Below are 14,537 nucleotides of genomic sequence, written 5' to 3'. Positions count from 1 at the left end.
GATCCAGGAAATATTTAGGAGCTTGGATATTCATGCACGGATTGGACTGAGAAGTCTCCACTCACACTGATGTAAACATGGGACAGTTGCATCTTTCCCAAACAGCTTCTAATTATCGACTTTCTTTTTCTCCTGAGAAGCAGACTCTGCATGACATCTTAGTATAATTTCATAATATTTTGGTCACTTGGCCTCTTAAAAAAGCTTTTTCTGCTCTTCAGAATTCTCCTCCCTCAGCACAGACAAGACTTGTGGGAAGGGCTCCTGGTTGGTTCTTTTCATTACCACCCCTCCGTTTTCCCTCCCGTCATACCCCTCAAGCCCCGACCTGCCAATGGCAGAGTGTGAGGGAGGAGGGGCACTGGCTTCCCTGAACTGCACAAATTGCTCCTGGCAGGCACACCATCCCCCTTCTCTTGGCTACTTCGTCTCAGGGCTAAGCTGTCCGCAGACAGACTTCCACCTGTCGGTCCTCTTTTGTGGGTACATTTGTTTTGTGGGTGCATCCCTTGCAGTCCTCTGACCTGGGAGATCTGGCTTGGCCATGAGCCAATTTCTCCTTACCTAAGGCTCCCATACCTCCCAGACGCCCAGCAGGAGATCTGTTCACCCCCCAGTTTTCCTGCTGAGGAGGACCCCTGACCCACGGAACGCCCCTGGCCCATGGTGGGGTGGGGTGCTGGAGCCAAAAGTGTGACGTGAGCCCCGTTGAAGAAGGGAAATGTAGAGTCACACATCCTTGCATGGGAACGCGGACTGCATCTTCGGGCTCCCTGTCTTGCCTGCCCCTTTCTTCACACCCAACGCCATTGGAGGTTCTACCATTTTCATGGCTCAACAACTTCCAGACAAGCATTTTTCACCAGTCCCCACTCAGTGTGACATGGAAAGGGAAGGTTTTGACACCTGTCATCTTGTAGGAGAGGGACGGAAAGGGTGAATATTCTTCATAGAGAGAAGTGAGACCTGAATGGGAGGGCTACCATTCTCCAGACTGTGCCTGTCCCCAGAAGGTGAGGACCCCTTCCTCCAGGTCGTGCTTGTGCCTCTGGCTGATAAAGACCGCCAAAGCAGCTTCTCTTGTACTGGGGGAAAACTGAGGGTCTCACCGGCAGAAAGTAGACATGGTCCTCACCGTAATGCCTCGCCCTACCGATTACTTCCAGACACGGGAAGCAATGTCAATCCCTATCTCACACAGCATTTTGTTATATAACTTCTGGAAAGACTGAATGTGAATAGTAAAGAGCCATATAAAACGTCTCCAAAATTTTTTGCCCTGGGAGACTGAAGGGGTAGTGGCATAATCCACCAGGGCAAGTGACACGAAGAGATGAAGTTGAGGGCAGAGGACAATGTCCTCCATTTTAGACGTGTTCAGTCTGAGGTGTTTTTGGCAGAACCAGGTGGAGGTGTTCAGACGCAAGTTGGTTCTACGTATTTGTGCCTCCAAAGGGAGAAACTTGGGCTGTAGGTACAGATTAGTAGCTCACTGGCTCGGAGTTGAAGCTACAGATACTGATTTCAAAACCACAAGCTTCTCCTAAACTGGAACAAAAACTCCGTTTCTCTCCCAAATTTGAAAATTTTCATAGGATTGTAGAACTTCATGAGGGAAACACCTCAGATGTCATCTATCTGGTCCCGCTGATTATCTTTAGGTAAACAGTGCCTATCAACACTACTGTAGTTAAATATTAGCTTGGGCATTTAATTATCTGAACAAACCCCAAACAATGTAATTGTTCTGTATTATGTTTAAAAAAAAAAAAGCCATTCCTCATAGAGATGCATTTGTGTGGCAGTAAAGATTCTATAATGTTTGTTTCGTGTGATCAAAGCAGCAATTTTACCCTCTGATCCTAGTATCATTCCTTATGGTTTGGGAACTTAGCAATTAAGACCACAGATTATTTTCTTGGTATCCATCACTTTGATAAATCTTAGGCAGCTACATGAGTTCTTTAAAGGAAATAATAAATCTAACAAATATACCTGAGTGACCATTTTAGACTATATTTATCCCCTGAAATCTAAAGCCTTCATTAGCTTTCTCCAAAGAGTTCTCATAGAGAGTTAGAGCATAACTTCAAATGATATTTTCCAAATTTTATGAGATCCCTTACTGGGAAAGAGTCACAGACATGTTTTTTTACTGAATGAGATTAAATTACACCAACTCTTAGAAAGAGAATGCTGCATTCCTATCGGATTATTCCCCCCCCCCCATTATATCTTTAAAACTCCCTGGGCAATTTGTCCAGATTGTTAGAAGCCTGCCCAAGTTAAGTGGAATCAAAATTTCCCCAATTTTGTTATGATCTTAATCCATAGGAAAATATTTGTCACCTAGTTAAAGCAATTCCTTTAAAAATAAAATTTTCCTTTTTTTCTAGTATCTCTCTCTCTCTTTTTTTTTTTTTTTCTTTCAAGTAGGCTCCACACCCAACATGGGGATTGAACTCACAACCCTGAAATCAGAAGTTGCCTGCTTTACCAACTGAACCAGCCAGGTGCCCCTAAAATTAATTTTCTGTACCAGTTTAAGACAAGAAGCTTTTGGCTCAAATTTGTAATTTTTAGTATTTGATGCATTGGTATAGGAACTTTCTGTAGTGCTGTGTTAAAAAATGTGAATGACCCTATAGTCAATTTTATACAACTGATCAGATTAGCATCATAATAAATTACTGAACAACCTATAGGTTTTAGAAAGGACTAAACTGAGCTGGCTCCCAGTGTAATTGCTAGCTGCCTACCATAGGATTGCCAAGCCACCATTTTAGTTACAAAGTAACTGAATTTGAGGAACTACTTAGACATTGGCTATATTTGTAAGAATGGCCTGATCACCAAATAGCGGTGCCACTGGAAGAGATTATCACAGCCATCCAGGAATTTAAAGATTGATGGATGCTATAGAACATGGGATACCTGTAAAAAGCACAAATCCCAGAATTTTGTGGGAACCATTGTGTAACGTAAATCAGCTGGGGGGAAATTATAATGTCGAGTGCCATACTTTTGACTTTTGATCACAGCATATAAAGAATTCAAATCAGATAACCTATGTTCCAGTTACTTGATATTTCACAGTAGTGCCAGATTTCAACAAGTTGTACCTTCTGCCGTGTTGACATGAAAATATTATGTTCCTAAGACATGTCATAAACACAGTATCGGAGCCCTAGGTAGTAAGCATGTATACAGATAGCCTTTAAATGTACCCCCACGGATGGTGTCTCCACTACATTCAAAATGGCTATGCCATGCTTCCTTACATAGTTCCTTCCTTTTTAAATGCTGGAAGTTTCACTTGAACTTTCCTAGATGCTAGGCTTTCTTCCAGTTTTCATAAATTATACTGACCCTGCCTTCCAAAAATAATGCAGCTAAGTGTCATCAGGAAACACTAGTTGAAATAGAAAAAGCCCAGTTTTTCAAAATATCTTCAGCTTCTCTTTCTCTTGACATTTTCTGTCTCTTCCCCTACTTAGTGTTCTCTCCCAGGAAACTCTCATCATCTGATTAACAATGACCCTATGTATTTACAGAGTTTAGTTATAGTTCTTATTTATTACTACTGACAAGCCATATCATGGATAAATGCAAAAATAATGTAAAGCAAACTGCATAAACCTAAAAGCATAATTTTCCATGATAGAGGATTATGGTGACATACGTGTTTCTGTGTGTGATGTATAGATATTTTCATTACCATGTGTTTGCCCTCATGAATCAAATGAAAATATTACAAACATCAGGAAGTCTTTCATCCACTTAGAAAAATAAATAACATTTTCTCTTTAAAAAATGTTGTCTTTCCCTGCTTTTAGAGAGAGAACCAGCGAGCACAAGTCAGGGAGATGTGCAAAGAGACAGACAAAGGGAGAGAATCACAAGCAGGCTCCATGCTCGGCATGGAGTTTGACACGTGGCTTGATTCCATGACCCAGGGATTGTGACTTAAGCCGAAATCAAGAGTCGATGCTCAACTGACTGAGCCACTCAGGCGCCCCAACAATATTCACTTTTCGAGGTTCTGATATTTTGTTGTGCCTTGAGAAAAAAATGTGAGAGTCACACTGTTTAATACAGTAGCTACTGTATTTAGCACTTGGAACGTGGCCAGTGCTAGTTGATACATATACTGTAAGTATAAAATACACTCTGGGCTTCAAAGATTTAGCATGAAAAAAAAAAAAAGAAAAAGAATGTAAAATCATGACCTGAGCTGAAACCAAGAGTCAGACACTTAACTGATTGAGCCATCCAGGCACCCCTATTTGTGAGTTTTAAAAGCCTAAGAGCATAAACAAGATTTGGGAGAATAAGCAGTCCGAGTGATTTTGTCTTATCTCCAAAATCAGATGAAACTTCCCCAGATTAGGGGTGGGAGGGGGGGAGGAAGAAACGCAAGAGAGTGTAGATAGGATAATATCCCTGAGAAAGGACCTGTGCCCTGCATTTCATCTAGGCCATCAGCCTGGGAGTGGAGACGGGAAGTGAAAGAATTCACACACAGGGGGCCTAAATCTTACACAAATAAGGTGGCAAGAGCCCAGCGTTGTGGCTTTAAGCAGGATGACCCTGGGCTGTAAGACAGAAATGGTCAGATGGGTCACTGGGGAACATGGCCTCAGTTAGCTCCACTGTATATCCAGAGGCCCCATGGAGTCACGAGACAGAGCACCGGTCACGTTTCCTGTGCCCTTGGGAGGAGTGGGGAAATAACTGAAAGACAGCTGGACATGGAAAGGCTTATGGACAGGGATGCCCAAGTAACACTAAAGTGGACAGAGAACCAGGACCAGACAGATGAGGTGCATCTCATCAGAGGATGGACGAGCCAAGGCCAGGGTTTTCTGAGAGCTGACTGCTGTTTCAAGAGTACCTAAGGAGCACCTGGAGGGCTCAGTAGGTTAAGTGACCGACTTCCTCTCAGGTCATGATCTCCCCATTCGTGGGTTTGAGCCCCACGTCAGGCTCTGTGCTGACAGCTCAGAGCCTGGAGCCTGCTTCTGATTCTGTGTCTCCCTCTCTCTCTCTGCCCCTCCCCCGCTCATGCTCTGTCTCTCTCTTTCTCTCTCTCAAAAATAAATAAAACATTAAAAAAAAGTCCTAGAATATATATGCAACGTGGAGAGAAAAAGATAAAAAGGGAAACAAATAGAAATTAGGCTGTTTGAGCAATAGAAAGGAATGTAGATTTCTTGTATTCTTGCAATGGAATTTAATCTCATGAGGTTCCTATCCTCTGTATGATCAAAAGAGTAGCAAGGGTCTTGAACCTGCTTACAGTTCTGGATGATTTCGGAAAGTTTTGTTTGGTTGATCTTATAAGCATGTATCTTACCCAGTAACAAAAAAATAAGTCAATACATGTCACTTTGGTGTGTCTCTAGTGGCCAGTCTAGTGCCTAATGGCCAATCCTAGCGAGACCTGAGTGATCTCTCTCTCTCTCTCTCTCTCTCTCTCTCTCTCAACCACTGCCCCTCCATTTGCACCAGTGTCTGCTCTCTTTGCCCCTGTTCCACATCCAGTGCTGGTGCGTTTCTTTTAATAGCCTCAACTTTTTTAAAGAATTTTTTCAAACAATCAAAAAGTTTGAAATGCTAGGACAGTGCACACTGTATTCACAGATTTAACAATTCACATTCTGCTATATTTGTTTTACATCTTTCTCTACATGAACACACACTTTTTTTTTCTGAAATGTTTGAAAATAGACTTCAGACAGCATAATTACTTTCACCCTTAAGTTCTTCAAAATGAAAGCCTTCTGTTACATCAGCGTAATAGCATTAACGTTCCTAAGAATATTAACAAAATCCTGGCTATATCTAATATTCAGTCCATATTCCGATTTCGCCACATATGCCAAGGATATATGTTTGAGCTCTTTTTTTCTCTAAAGAAGAATTCATTCTAGGCTCATACATTGTATGTGCTGTTACATCTTTTCAGTTTCTTTTAGAGAGCAGTTCCCTCTACACACCCATCTTTTTTTTATTTTTGTTTTTAGTTTTTAAAAAGTCCAAACCATTTTATCCATAAAACGTTCCACATTCCAAATCTGGTTAATTGTTTCCCCGTTGTATTGTGTAATGTGTTCTTCTACCTCTTGTATTTCCTACGAATTGAAATTTAGGTCTACAGGCTTGATTAGATTCAGGGTAAACCTTGTGGCAAGAATAGGTCATCAGTGACATTGTATATTTCATGTTGTTTCTCATGAGGATTGACGCAATGTCACATTGGCCCTCATTTGAGCCCTTGGTTGTTAAGGTGGTTACAATCAGATCTCTACTCTACAGACCCATTTTCCCCTCTGCAGTAAGTCAGTCATCTGGGAGGTTATTTTTCATCTTTCCTAACTCCGTCCTTCTTTCTTTCACTGTTTGGTTCCTAACCTGTTGCTCACCTCAAGGAAGTTATATTATCTCCCTGAACCTTTCCCCCCATGCATTAACTAAACACAAACATCAAGTTATTGTAAGCGTTCAGGGAGGCGCAAAGGGTGTGAAACAGTTTTGTAAACTGCAAAGTATTTTGCAATTGTGAGTTATTCTTATTCCAGTAAAGAAATGGTTTCAGATGGTGCTGTGAGTCGCCCACTCATTCAGGGAAAGCCGTGGTGTTCTGGTATCTGCTCACCAGCCAGCTCTTCAAATAGAAAAGCCCTGATGTTTAAATTTTGCCACTTTCTGCGGTGTTAATACTCCAATCCTGTCCGATTTCAAGCTACCAACTTGATGTCAACCAGGCTGCAAAATTCCAGAATATTGAACAATTGGCTCTTTCGAGCTTGAACAGCCCAGTTCCACACACCGAGGGGATGACAGAGGGAGGGTTGCCAGATTCAGAAAATAAAGATACAGCCAATATTTGGGACATACGTATACTAAACAAGTTTCTGTTGTATCTGAATTCAAATTTCGCCAGCTGTCCTGTATTTTATCCGGCACACCCTATGTGGTGTGTGTGCGTGTGTGCACACATGTGTGAAGTATAAGTGAGGTACCTTAAAGACAGATTTCCATATTCACCCTCTCTCATCAATCTCAACCACGGAGGCTCTTCATGTATTTGGTTTATTTGCATTTTTTCCTTCCCTTCTTTTCTTCATTTTCTTTGGTTTTGTCAGAGAAATGCTACACCAGAATTTCCCCAATTTATGCTCTGCCTTAGTATGGAGTCTTCAGGACAAAAAGGAGGTTTTAAGACGAACAATTAAGAAGTTTCTCTAAGTAACACAATGAACAATATTTTAAGATTCTAAATCATTTCAAGAAGACTTTACTTGGACCAAACTCAATTCCAACAGTTTCCAAAACATAGGTAACTAAACACAAATCAATCATCATTACTGAAAAAAATCTAGAAATTAGAATTTGCTTTAGAGCACGTGTAAGAAAATGGTTAATAAACCTCTGTTAGTTACAACGGCCCCCTTACAGATAATAAGCTTTAGTGGCAATTTAGGTGAAGCAGTTCCTTTCGAGATTATGCATGTGTAAAATAAGCTGAACACCTGAGTGTGTCTCCACCTGCCACACTGGGGTAGGATATCCTCTGCCCAGATATTTATGTTAAAGAATATATATGAAATTGGGGCACGTGGGTGGCTCAGTCGGTTAAGTGCCTGACTTTATTTAGCTCAGGTCATGATCTCCCGGTCTGTGGGTTCAAGCCCCTCATTGGGCTCTGTGCTGACAGCTCAGAGTCCGTGTCTCCCTCTCTCTCTCTCTCTTTCTTTCTCTCTCTCTCCCCCTCCTCCACTAGTACTCGGTCTCTCTCTCTCTCAAAAATAAACATTAAAAAACAGTAAAAAATATATATGAAATATATGTCATATATATAAATACTATTCATCTTCATAGGGGGGAGAATAGGAAGAAAAGGTATGTTTGTTGTTGTTTTGTGGTCTGACTGGGCTCATTCCCCCCAGGAAAACATGCACTTGATCGTATGATTTCCTAAGGCATTTGTATCCGTTTACTACGGCCTCCTTTACAAGACACCGCAGACTGGGGGGCTTAAACGGTGGAGATAAATTTTCTCACAGCTCTGGAGGCTAGACAGCCAGGATGAGGGTGTCAGCAGGTCGGGTTTCTTCTCCTCAGCGTGTGCACGGCCTGTGTCCTGTGTGAGCTCCCATCTGGTGTCTCTTTGTGTGTCCTGATCTCTTCTTCTTCTTTTTCTCCTTTTCTTCTTTTCTCTTTTTCTCCTTTTCTTCTTCTTTTTCTCTTTTTCTCCTTTTCTTCTTCTTCTTCTCCTCCTCCTCCTCCTCCTCCCCTTCTTCTCCTTCTTCTCCTTCTCCTTCTTCTTCTTCTTCTTCTCCTCCTCCTCCTCCTCCTCCTCTTCTTCTCCTCTTTTTTTTTTTAACGTTTTTATTTATTTTTGAGACAGAGAGAGACAGAGCATGAATGGGGGAGGGGCAGAGAGAGAGAGGGAGACACAGAATCAGAAGCAGGCTCCAGGCTCTGAGCCGTCAGCCCAGAGCCCGACGCGGGGCTCGAACTCACGGACTCACAGACCGCGAGATCGTGACCTGAGCCGAAGTCGGACGCTTAACCGACTGAGCCACCCAGGCGCCCCTCTCCTCCTTCTTTTAATGATTTATTTTTGAGAGGCAGAGTGAGACAGACCATGAGTGGGGGAGGGGCAGAAAGAGCGAGGGAGACAGCATCCGAAGCAGGCTCCAGACTCTGAGCTGTCCGCACAGAGCCCGACGTGGGGCTCGAACTCACAAACTGTGAGATCATGACCTGAAGTCGGACGCTTAACGGACGGAGCCACCCAGGTGCCCCCCCCTCCAATCTCTTCTTCTTACAAGGACACTCTGCTGGCCTCATTTTAACTTCATCACTTGTGCAGAGGTCCCATCTCCAAATACAGTCACATTCTGAGCTTCTGGGGGTTAGGACTTCAACGTATGAATTCGGAGGGGGCGGTGGAGTGGGCACACAATTCAGTCCATAACAACATGCTTCCCTATAGTTATTCTACGGAGATCACAGTTGTAAGTTTTTAATTCTTTCTTCCCAGGGAAGGAGTCAGTCAAGACACACACACAGCGCAGATGCACAAAGCCCTCCAGCCACTCCCTGCCTTGCTCAGCGTACAGTCTTCATCACCTGTAAGGCTGTGCTGCACCTGCTCTCCCCAGCCTCCCCTACGCTCCCGTGGTCTCCCTGCTCCAGTGGGCACGGGCCTCCCACCTGAGGGTCTGTGCACTCGCACCCCCGCTTTGTGCAGTGCTCCTTCCGCACTCCCTCCCTCCTTCGGTTCTTCCTCCTTGAAATGTCACCTTCTCCCGATGAGGTCCCCGACCAACCTTCTCATACATAGTCCTCCGTCCTGATCTTCCCTAATTTTTTTTTTTTTTTCTGTAGCGTTTACCAATATACTGAATATTCTATTTGTCGATCCTATTTGCAAGAATACAATCAGTGGTCAGCAGCACCGGCCTTGGAGGCAGCGGGCGTTCGTCAGGGACGGCCACACTACCCTCCAAGGGTTGGTCTCGGGCAAGGCTCTTACCCATGCTGAGCCTCAGGCGACCGTGAGAAGCTGAAATTCATTACCTTCTGAAAGGGGTGGCCAGGTGACAGCAGGCGGACTCAGATTTTGTAGTTCGGGGTTCAAATCCGGGCTGAGACAAGGGGTTGCAGCTGACTGACCAGGTCTGCTCTGGAAAGAACGGTGGGGGGGGGGTGCTGTCACAACTGCTGGCGGAGGGGCCTCTTTAGGGTCCTGGGTCACGTCATGCTTCTCTGTTTTCTTTTCGCTGCCGCTGCGCGCAGATCATCTTTGAAGCCAGTTGTCACAGAAAGTGGTCACGACTTAGGTCGCCTCTGCGAATGTTAGCGCTGAAAAGAAAAAAAAAAAAATGAAAATGAAAAAAACACAACTGGAAGCAATTGAGAAGCCAAGAATGAATCGCCGCTGGCTTGAATCCCTGTTTGGCCACCTACTTGGTTTTGTCATTTCACCGTCCGTTTTCGCCCTGCGTTTCCAGAAGCTTCTTGGAAAGGCGTCGGAAGGGGGCGTGAAATGACCTGGCACAGCGGTGGCCCCTCATCCCCGGGCGATGCGGGCCAAGCCCCCGGGGGTCGCCCGCCCCACCGGCCCACCCCGGACGGAGTCCCGCCGGCAGTGAGGCGCGGCCACCGACTCACCACGGGGACTCCTCACACAACCGCGTGGACGACGGGCTGTGGGGGAAGCGCCGGCCTCGCCGCCCGGGGCTCACGCCGTCGTGACGGCGGGAGACGACACAGCGCCCCCCAGAGGCGACCCCCCGAGCTGTGCGCGTGCGCATCACGAGGAAGCGAGGGCGGCGCTCACGCCCGACGGGAGGAGAAGCGGGCGGCTGACCTCTGACCCGAGGAGGGTGACGTGACGTGGCGTCGGGACGCCCGACAGACCGCGGCAACCTCGGACGCGAGGGGAGCTGCCCGCGTTGCGCCTCGTGGTAGCGGCGTCGGCGGTGCCCCCTGACGGAGGCCGCTGACCTGAGCCGCGTGACTCAAGGTAGGCTGTGGTGACGGGCGCCCGGGACGTGTGCCGTGACGGAGGGAGACCCAGCAGCCCACCCCGGCTGTGGGAGACCGCGGGGGGGGGGGGGGGCGGGGGGGGGGGGGCGGGGCGCCCTTCCGCTCGGAGAGGGAGGCTCGGCTCGGCGGAGGTGATGTCAGAGGGCGGGACGTGCCGCCTTCCGGTCCAGTCCCTCCCGGCCCCCTGTGGCGAGCGCCCCCTGCCTGCTCAGAGCTTGAGGGGCTGTGTCCCTGGCGGTGGTCCCTGTCCCCTGCTGCCCAGCGCCCCCCAGCGCGCCGGGAGTGGGGCCTGCACCGCGCTCTGGGAGACCTGGGCGAGGCCACGCCTGAGTTTATAACCCAGCAAACCGCCGCCGTCTGACTTGGAGGAGCACGGCTGACCGGGCCCACCCTCTGGGCGCTGGGCGTGCAGACGGCCTCCTCCCGAGGCCATCACCGCCGCCATCTGACTTGGAGGAGCACGGCTGACCTCTGGGCGCAGGGCCTGCAGACAGCCTCCTCCCGAGGCCGTCACCGCCGCCGTCTGACTTGGAGGAGCACGGCTGAGGCTGACCGGGCCTACCCTCTGGGCGCAGGACCTGCAGACAGCCTCCTCGCGAGGCCGTCACCGCCGCCGTCTGACTTGGAGGAGCACGGCTGAGGCTGACCGGGCCTACCCTCTGGGCGCAGGACCTGCAGACAGCCTCCTCGCGAGGCCGTCACCGCCGCCGTCTGACTTGGAGGAGCACGGCTGAGGCTGACCGGGCCTACCCTCTGGGCGCAGGGCCTGCAGACAGCCTCCTCCCGAGGCCGTCACCGCCGCCGTCTGACTTGGAGGAGCACGGCTGACCTCTGGGCGCAGGGCCTGCAGACAGCTTTCTCCCGAGGCCGTCACCGCCACCATCTGACTTGGAGGAGCATGGCTGAGGCTGACCGGGCCTACCTTCTGGGCGCAGGGCCTGCAGACAGCCTCTTCCCGAGGCCGTCACCGCCGCCGTCTGACTTGGAGGAGCACGGCTGACCTCTGGGCGCAGGGCCTGCAGACAGCCTCCTCCCGAGGCCGTCACCGCCACCATCTGACTTGGAGGAGCATGGCTGAGGCTGACCGGGCCTACCCTCTGGGCGCTGGGCGTGCAGACAGCCTCCTCCTGAGGCTGTTACCGTTCTGGAGACAGGCTTTCTTCCTCCCGCCTCCTCCCAGCGAGGAAGTGCCTACAATCTCACCTCTTAAATGACCTTTTAAGGCCTCGCAAACCTGAGCAAAGGAAGGGATGGAGTCAGCACTGATTTCCTAAACTGTTACTCCAAGGGGAGTAATTGCAACCTGCCTTATTTTTCTTCTAGAAAGAAGTAGTAAAGGAATCCCATAAATTGGGAAGGAGGAATACCTTCTTTCTCAAAAGGGGTGAGAACTGTAGTAAAACAGTTAAAATAGCACAAATTAAAGTTGACCGGAATCTCCTGCAAAATCAAACCAAGACAAAGGGTAGTAAATATCACTCTGAAGAAAACAACAACAACAACACTGTCTTTCCAGCAATAACACCGATTAATAAAAATTATATCTATCAAGCAACAGTATTTGGGTTGAATTTAGTATATTTTCTTAACTTCGCTCTCAAAAGGAAACGATATTTTTTTTTCTAAACACGCTGATGCATCCTGAAAAATATAGTTAAGGTGTTACCTCAAAAGTAGGGTCACCCCAACTTGAGACCACATGAAATAGAAAGTATACTTATTTCTTAATGTTTTTAGTGTCAGTATGTAGTGTCATATAAATACACAAACAGTGTCATTTCCCAACTTTGCACATGAGACTTCCCTCTGTCCCATTTTTTTCTCTCAGCTGCTCAGGTTGTGTCTCCTTTCTACATGGTCGCTCAGTAGTCAGGAAAAGAAAGTAACTTTGACTTTATCCAAGGACAAGTACCATCTTCAGGCCTCCGTTGCCAAGACGTGCGTCATCCTTACGGCAGATTCCCGCCAGTCTCCTTGTCAGTTGAAAACCTTCAGAAAGTTGAATCTGCACAGGGGATGCTCACAGTGAAATCTTCCATCCAATGACTGCTTTGAGATCGGTTGTTTTGTGAGTACGCAGGGCGGTCTTTCCTCTGCATTTTGTGGACACTTAGGATTCAATTAGATCTCCACGAAACTTTAATAATCTAATCATCGCTATAATAGGGATGTTGGGAGCATGCTTTGGAATCAGAAACCTGAATGTGAGCCTTACCTCTGCCACGAATTAGCATCTTAGTCGTTTGCTCTGCATCTCAGTGTGTCCATCTGTCAAGTGGGGACGTGTGAAGCATCTGCGTTTGCAGCAGTAGTGAAAAACAGTAAAGTGCCAGTCAGTGTTTACTGGGACAGTGGTTATGAATACTATTTTTAATATGCCGATAACCGATTTGGAGAAGTCAGAAATATTTTCAGGCCTCAGCACTTTCACCTAACGAGGTGTAGGGGTTGGGCTAAGTTGTCAGTAATGCCCTTTAAAAGCTAATAATTCTATGATTCTAAGGCAGGGGATATAGGGTCTGAAAGGTCTGTTATGTAGTTTCTATTCAGATATTAGGATAGTAAAAGACAGGATAAAATAGGCAGAGAGGGAAGGATTAGGACCTGAGGTCCCTGGGTGGGGAAAGACATATTTTGGAGCAGTTCTGGCAGTGTCTGACCACAGCAAAGTCCCTCGGTCGCAAGGTTCCTCTTAAGAATGTAATAGACCCCACCTAGCCACACTCAGCTTCCCGTGAGGAATTTGACAAAAGACCTGACTAAAAATAAATAGACCGTAAGATGTTGACCCACAGGGAATGGTATGGCCGTAGACCACCCCTCATACAATGGAAACGAGCCAATCAGGAATGGACAACCCAACACCTACAACCACCCAGCCAGTAAGGGTAGGACCTGAGAATGAACCAGGGGGAAGGGGAGGGGTTGCTGCCCAGAGCCTTGTGAGACAGGGACCCTTGCCTGTGGTCACGGGCATTCACTTTCTAATGCCCCCTCTCTATAAAGAGAGCTTTCCTAGTACTCTTACTCTCTGACCTTATACTCTAATAAACTTTCACTTGCTGCTCATTTTGTGTCCACCTCTTTGTTCTTCGAAACGGCAAGACAACGAATCCTGGGTATTGAGGTCAAAAGTCCTGCAACAATATCTACGCAGAGTTCCCAACTCCCACTCTTAAAAATAATGCGTGATAGAAGTGATGTAAAATAGTGGAACGTGCGTGCGGAGGATTTCGGGAGACACGTGCTTAGCTTACACTCAAGCCAGATAGTGGCCAGCTTTGCCCTTTTGTCAAGTCACACACATGGCGTATGATCTCCATTACAGGTGCACTGGAAGATGTGCCAGCTTACCGTCTTGTGCCAGACAAAAAGTGAACAATATGATGATTTTAGCAGCTTTTGCAGACCTGTCACGGAGTTCCAGGACTCCCCGTATGCTCCAGACTTGGATATACGCTCTAGCACAGTGAGACTGCGGTCAGCACATCAGATGTTACCCATCAGGCTTAATGTACAAGACCCAATGCCAATGATCAACTTTACCCCATTCCTCCCAGGAGACCTCTGATTTCCCTCAAACTTAATAAGAGAAAAGAGACGTCCCAGAGAGTCTTTCAAAACTTGGTAGACAAAAATAACAAGGCACAAGTTATGTAACCTTCAGCAAGCTCTTAGGCTAAGTTTACAGCATTTGGTAATCTCTAATTTGCATGTGCTTTCTTTGGATTTTTAAGTCTGTCCGGTTTTGTCTGCTTTTGGAGCATCACCTTTGGAAGGACGGCAAACAATTCTTTTGAAATTTTGACAAGTGTCACCGACCCACTCGGATGGGTTGGAGCTGCACTTTTACACCTACCTTCGTTTTTCAAACAAAATGCCGGAGTGAAACCTGTAGGGATTTATGAGGAGTGAACTAAAGAGTTTCTTTGTCTGTTTCCTTTGACCCAGCGTTTGAGAGCACTAAGTGATGT

At 46.9% G+C, this 14,537-nt stretch overlaps 2 long non-coding RNA genes across 4 annotated transcripts in view; one reads left to right on the top strand and one right to left on the bottom strand.

Annotated features, from left to right (window-relative positions):
* LOC122231694 overlaps positions 1 to 10,366 on the bottom strand; it is a 43,458-nt gene extending 33,092 nt beyond the window's left edge. The window contains exons 1-3 of one of the 2 annotated variants that reach the window (XR_006208916.1): positions 10,186 to 10,362; positions 9,592 to 9,876; positions 5,618 to 7,200 (exon numbers count right to left, since the gene is read on the bottom strand). This is a non-coding gene — a long non-coding RNA (uncharacterized LOC122231694). Of the gene's footprint in view, positions 1 to 5,617; positions 7,201 to 9,591; positions 9,877 to 10,185 lie in introns of those variants that run through there. The other variant, XR_006208917.1, reaches the window with a different exon arrangement.
* A 23-nt stretch (positions 10,367 to 10,389) lies between these two features.
* Positions 10,390 to 14,537, top strand: part of LOC122231695 — a 102,270-nt gene continuing 98,122 nt past the window's right edge. Inside the window, exon 1 of one of the 2 annotated variants that reach the window (XR_006208919.1) lies at positions 10,390 to 10,540. This is a non-coding gene — a long non-coding RNA (uncharacterized LOC122231695). The remainder of the gene's footprint in view (positions 10,541 to 14,537) is intronic. The other variant, XR_006208918.1, reaches the window with a different exon arrangement.

This window comes from Panthera tigris, chromosome D2 (assembly GCF_018350195.1).
Source record: "Panthera tigris isolate Pti1 chromosome D2, P.tigris_Pti1_mat1.1, whole genome shotgun sequence".
Taxonomy (NCBI): Eukaryota; Metazoa; Chordata; class Mammalia; order Carnivora; family Felidae; genus Panthera; species Panthera tigris.
Note: the sequence above shows the minus strand (reverse complement) of the source record. Positions and strands in the feature narration are given on the sequence as shown.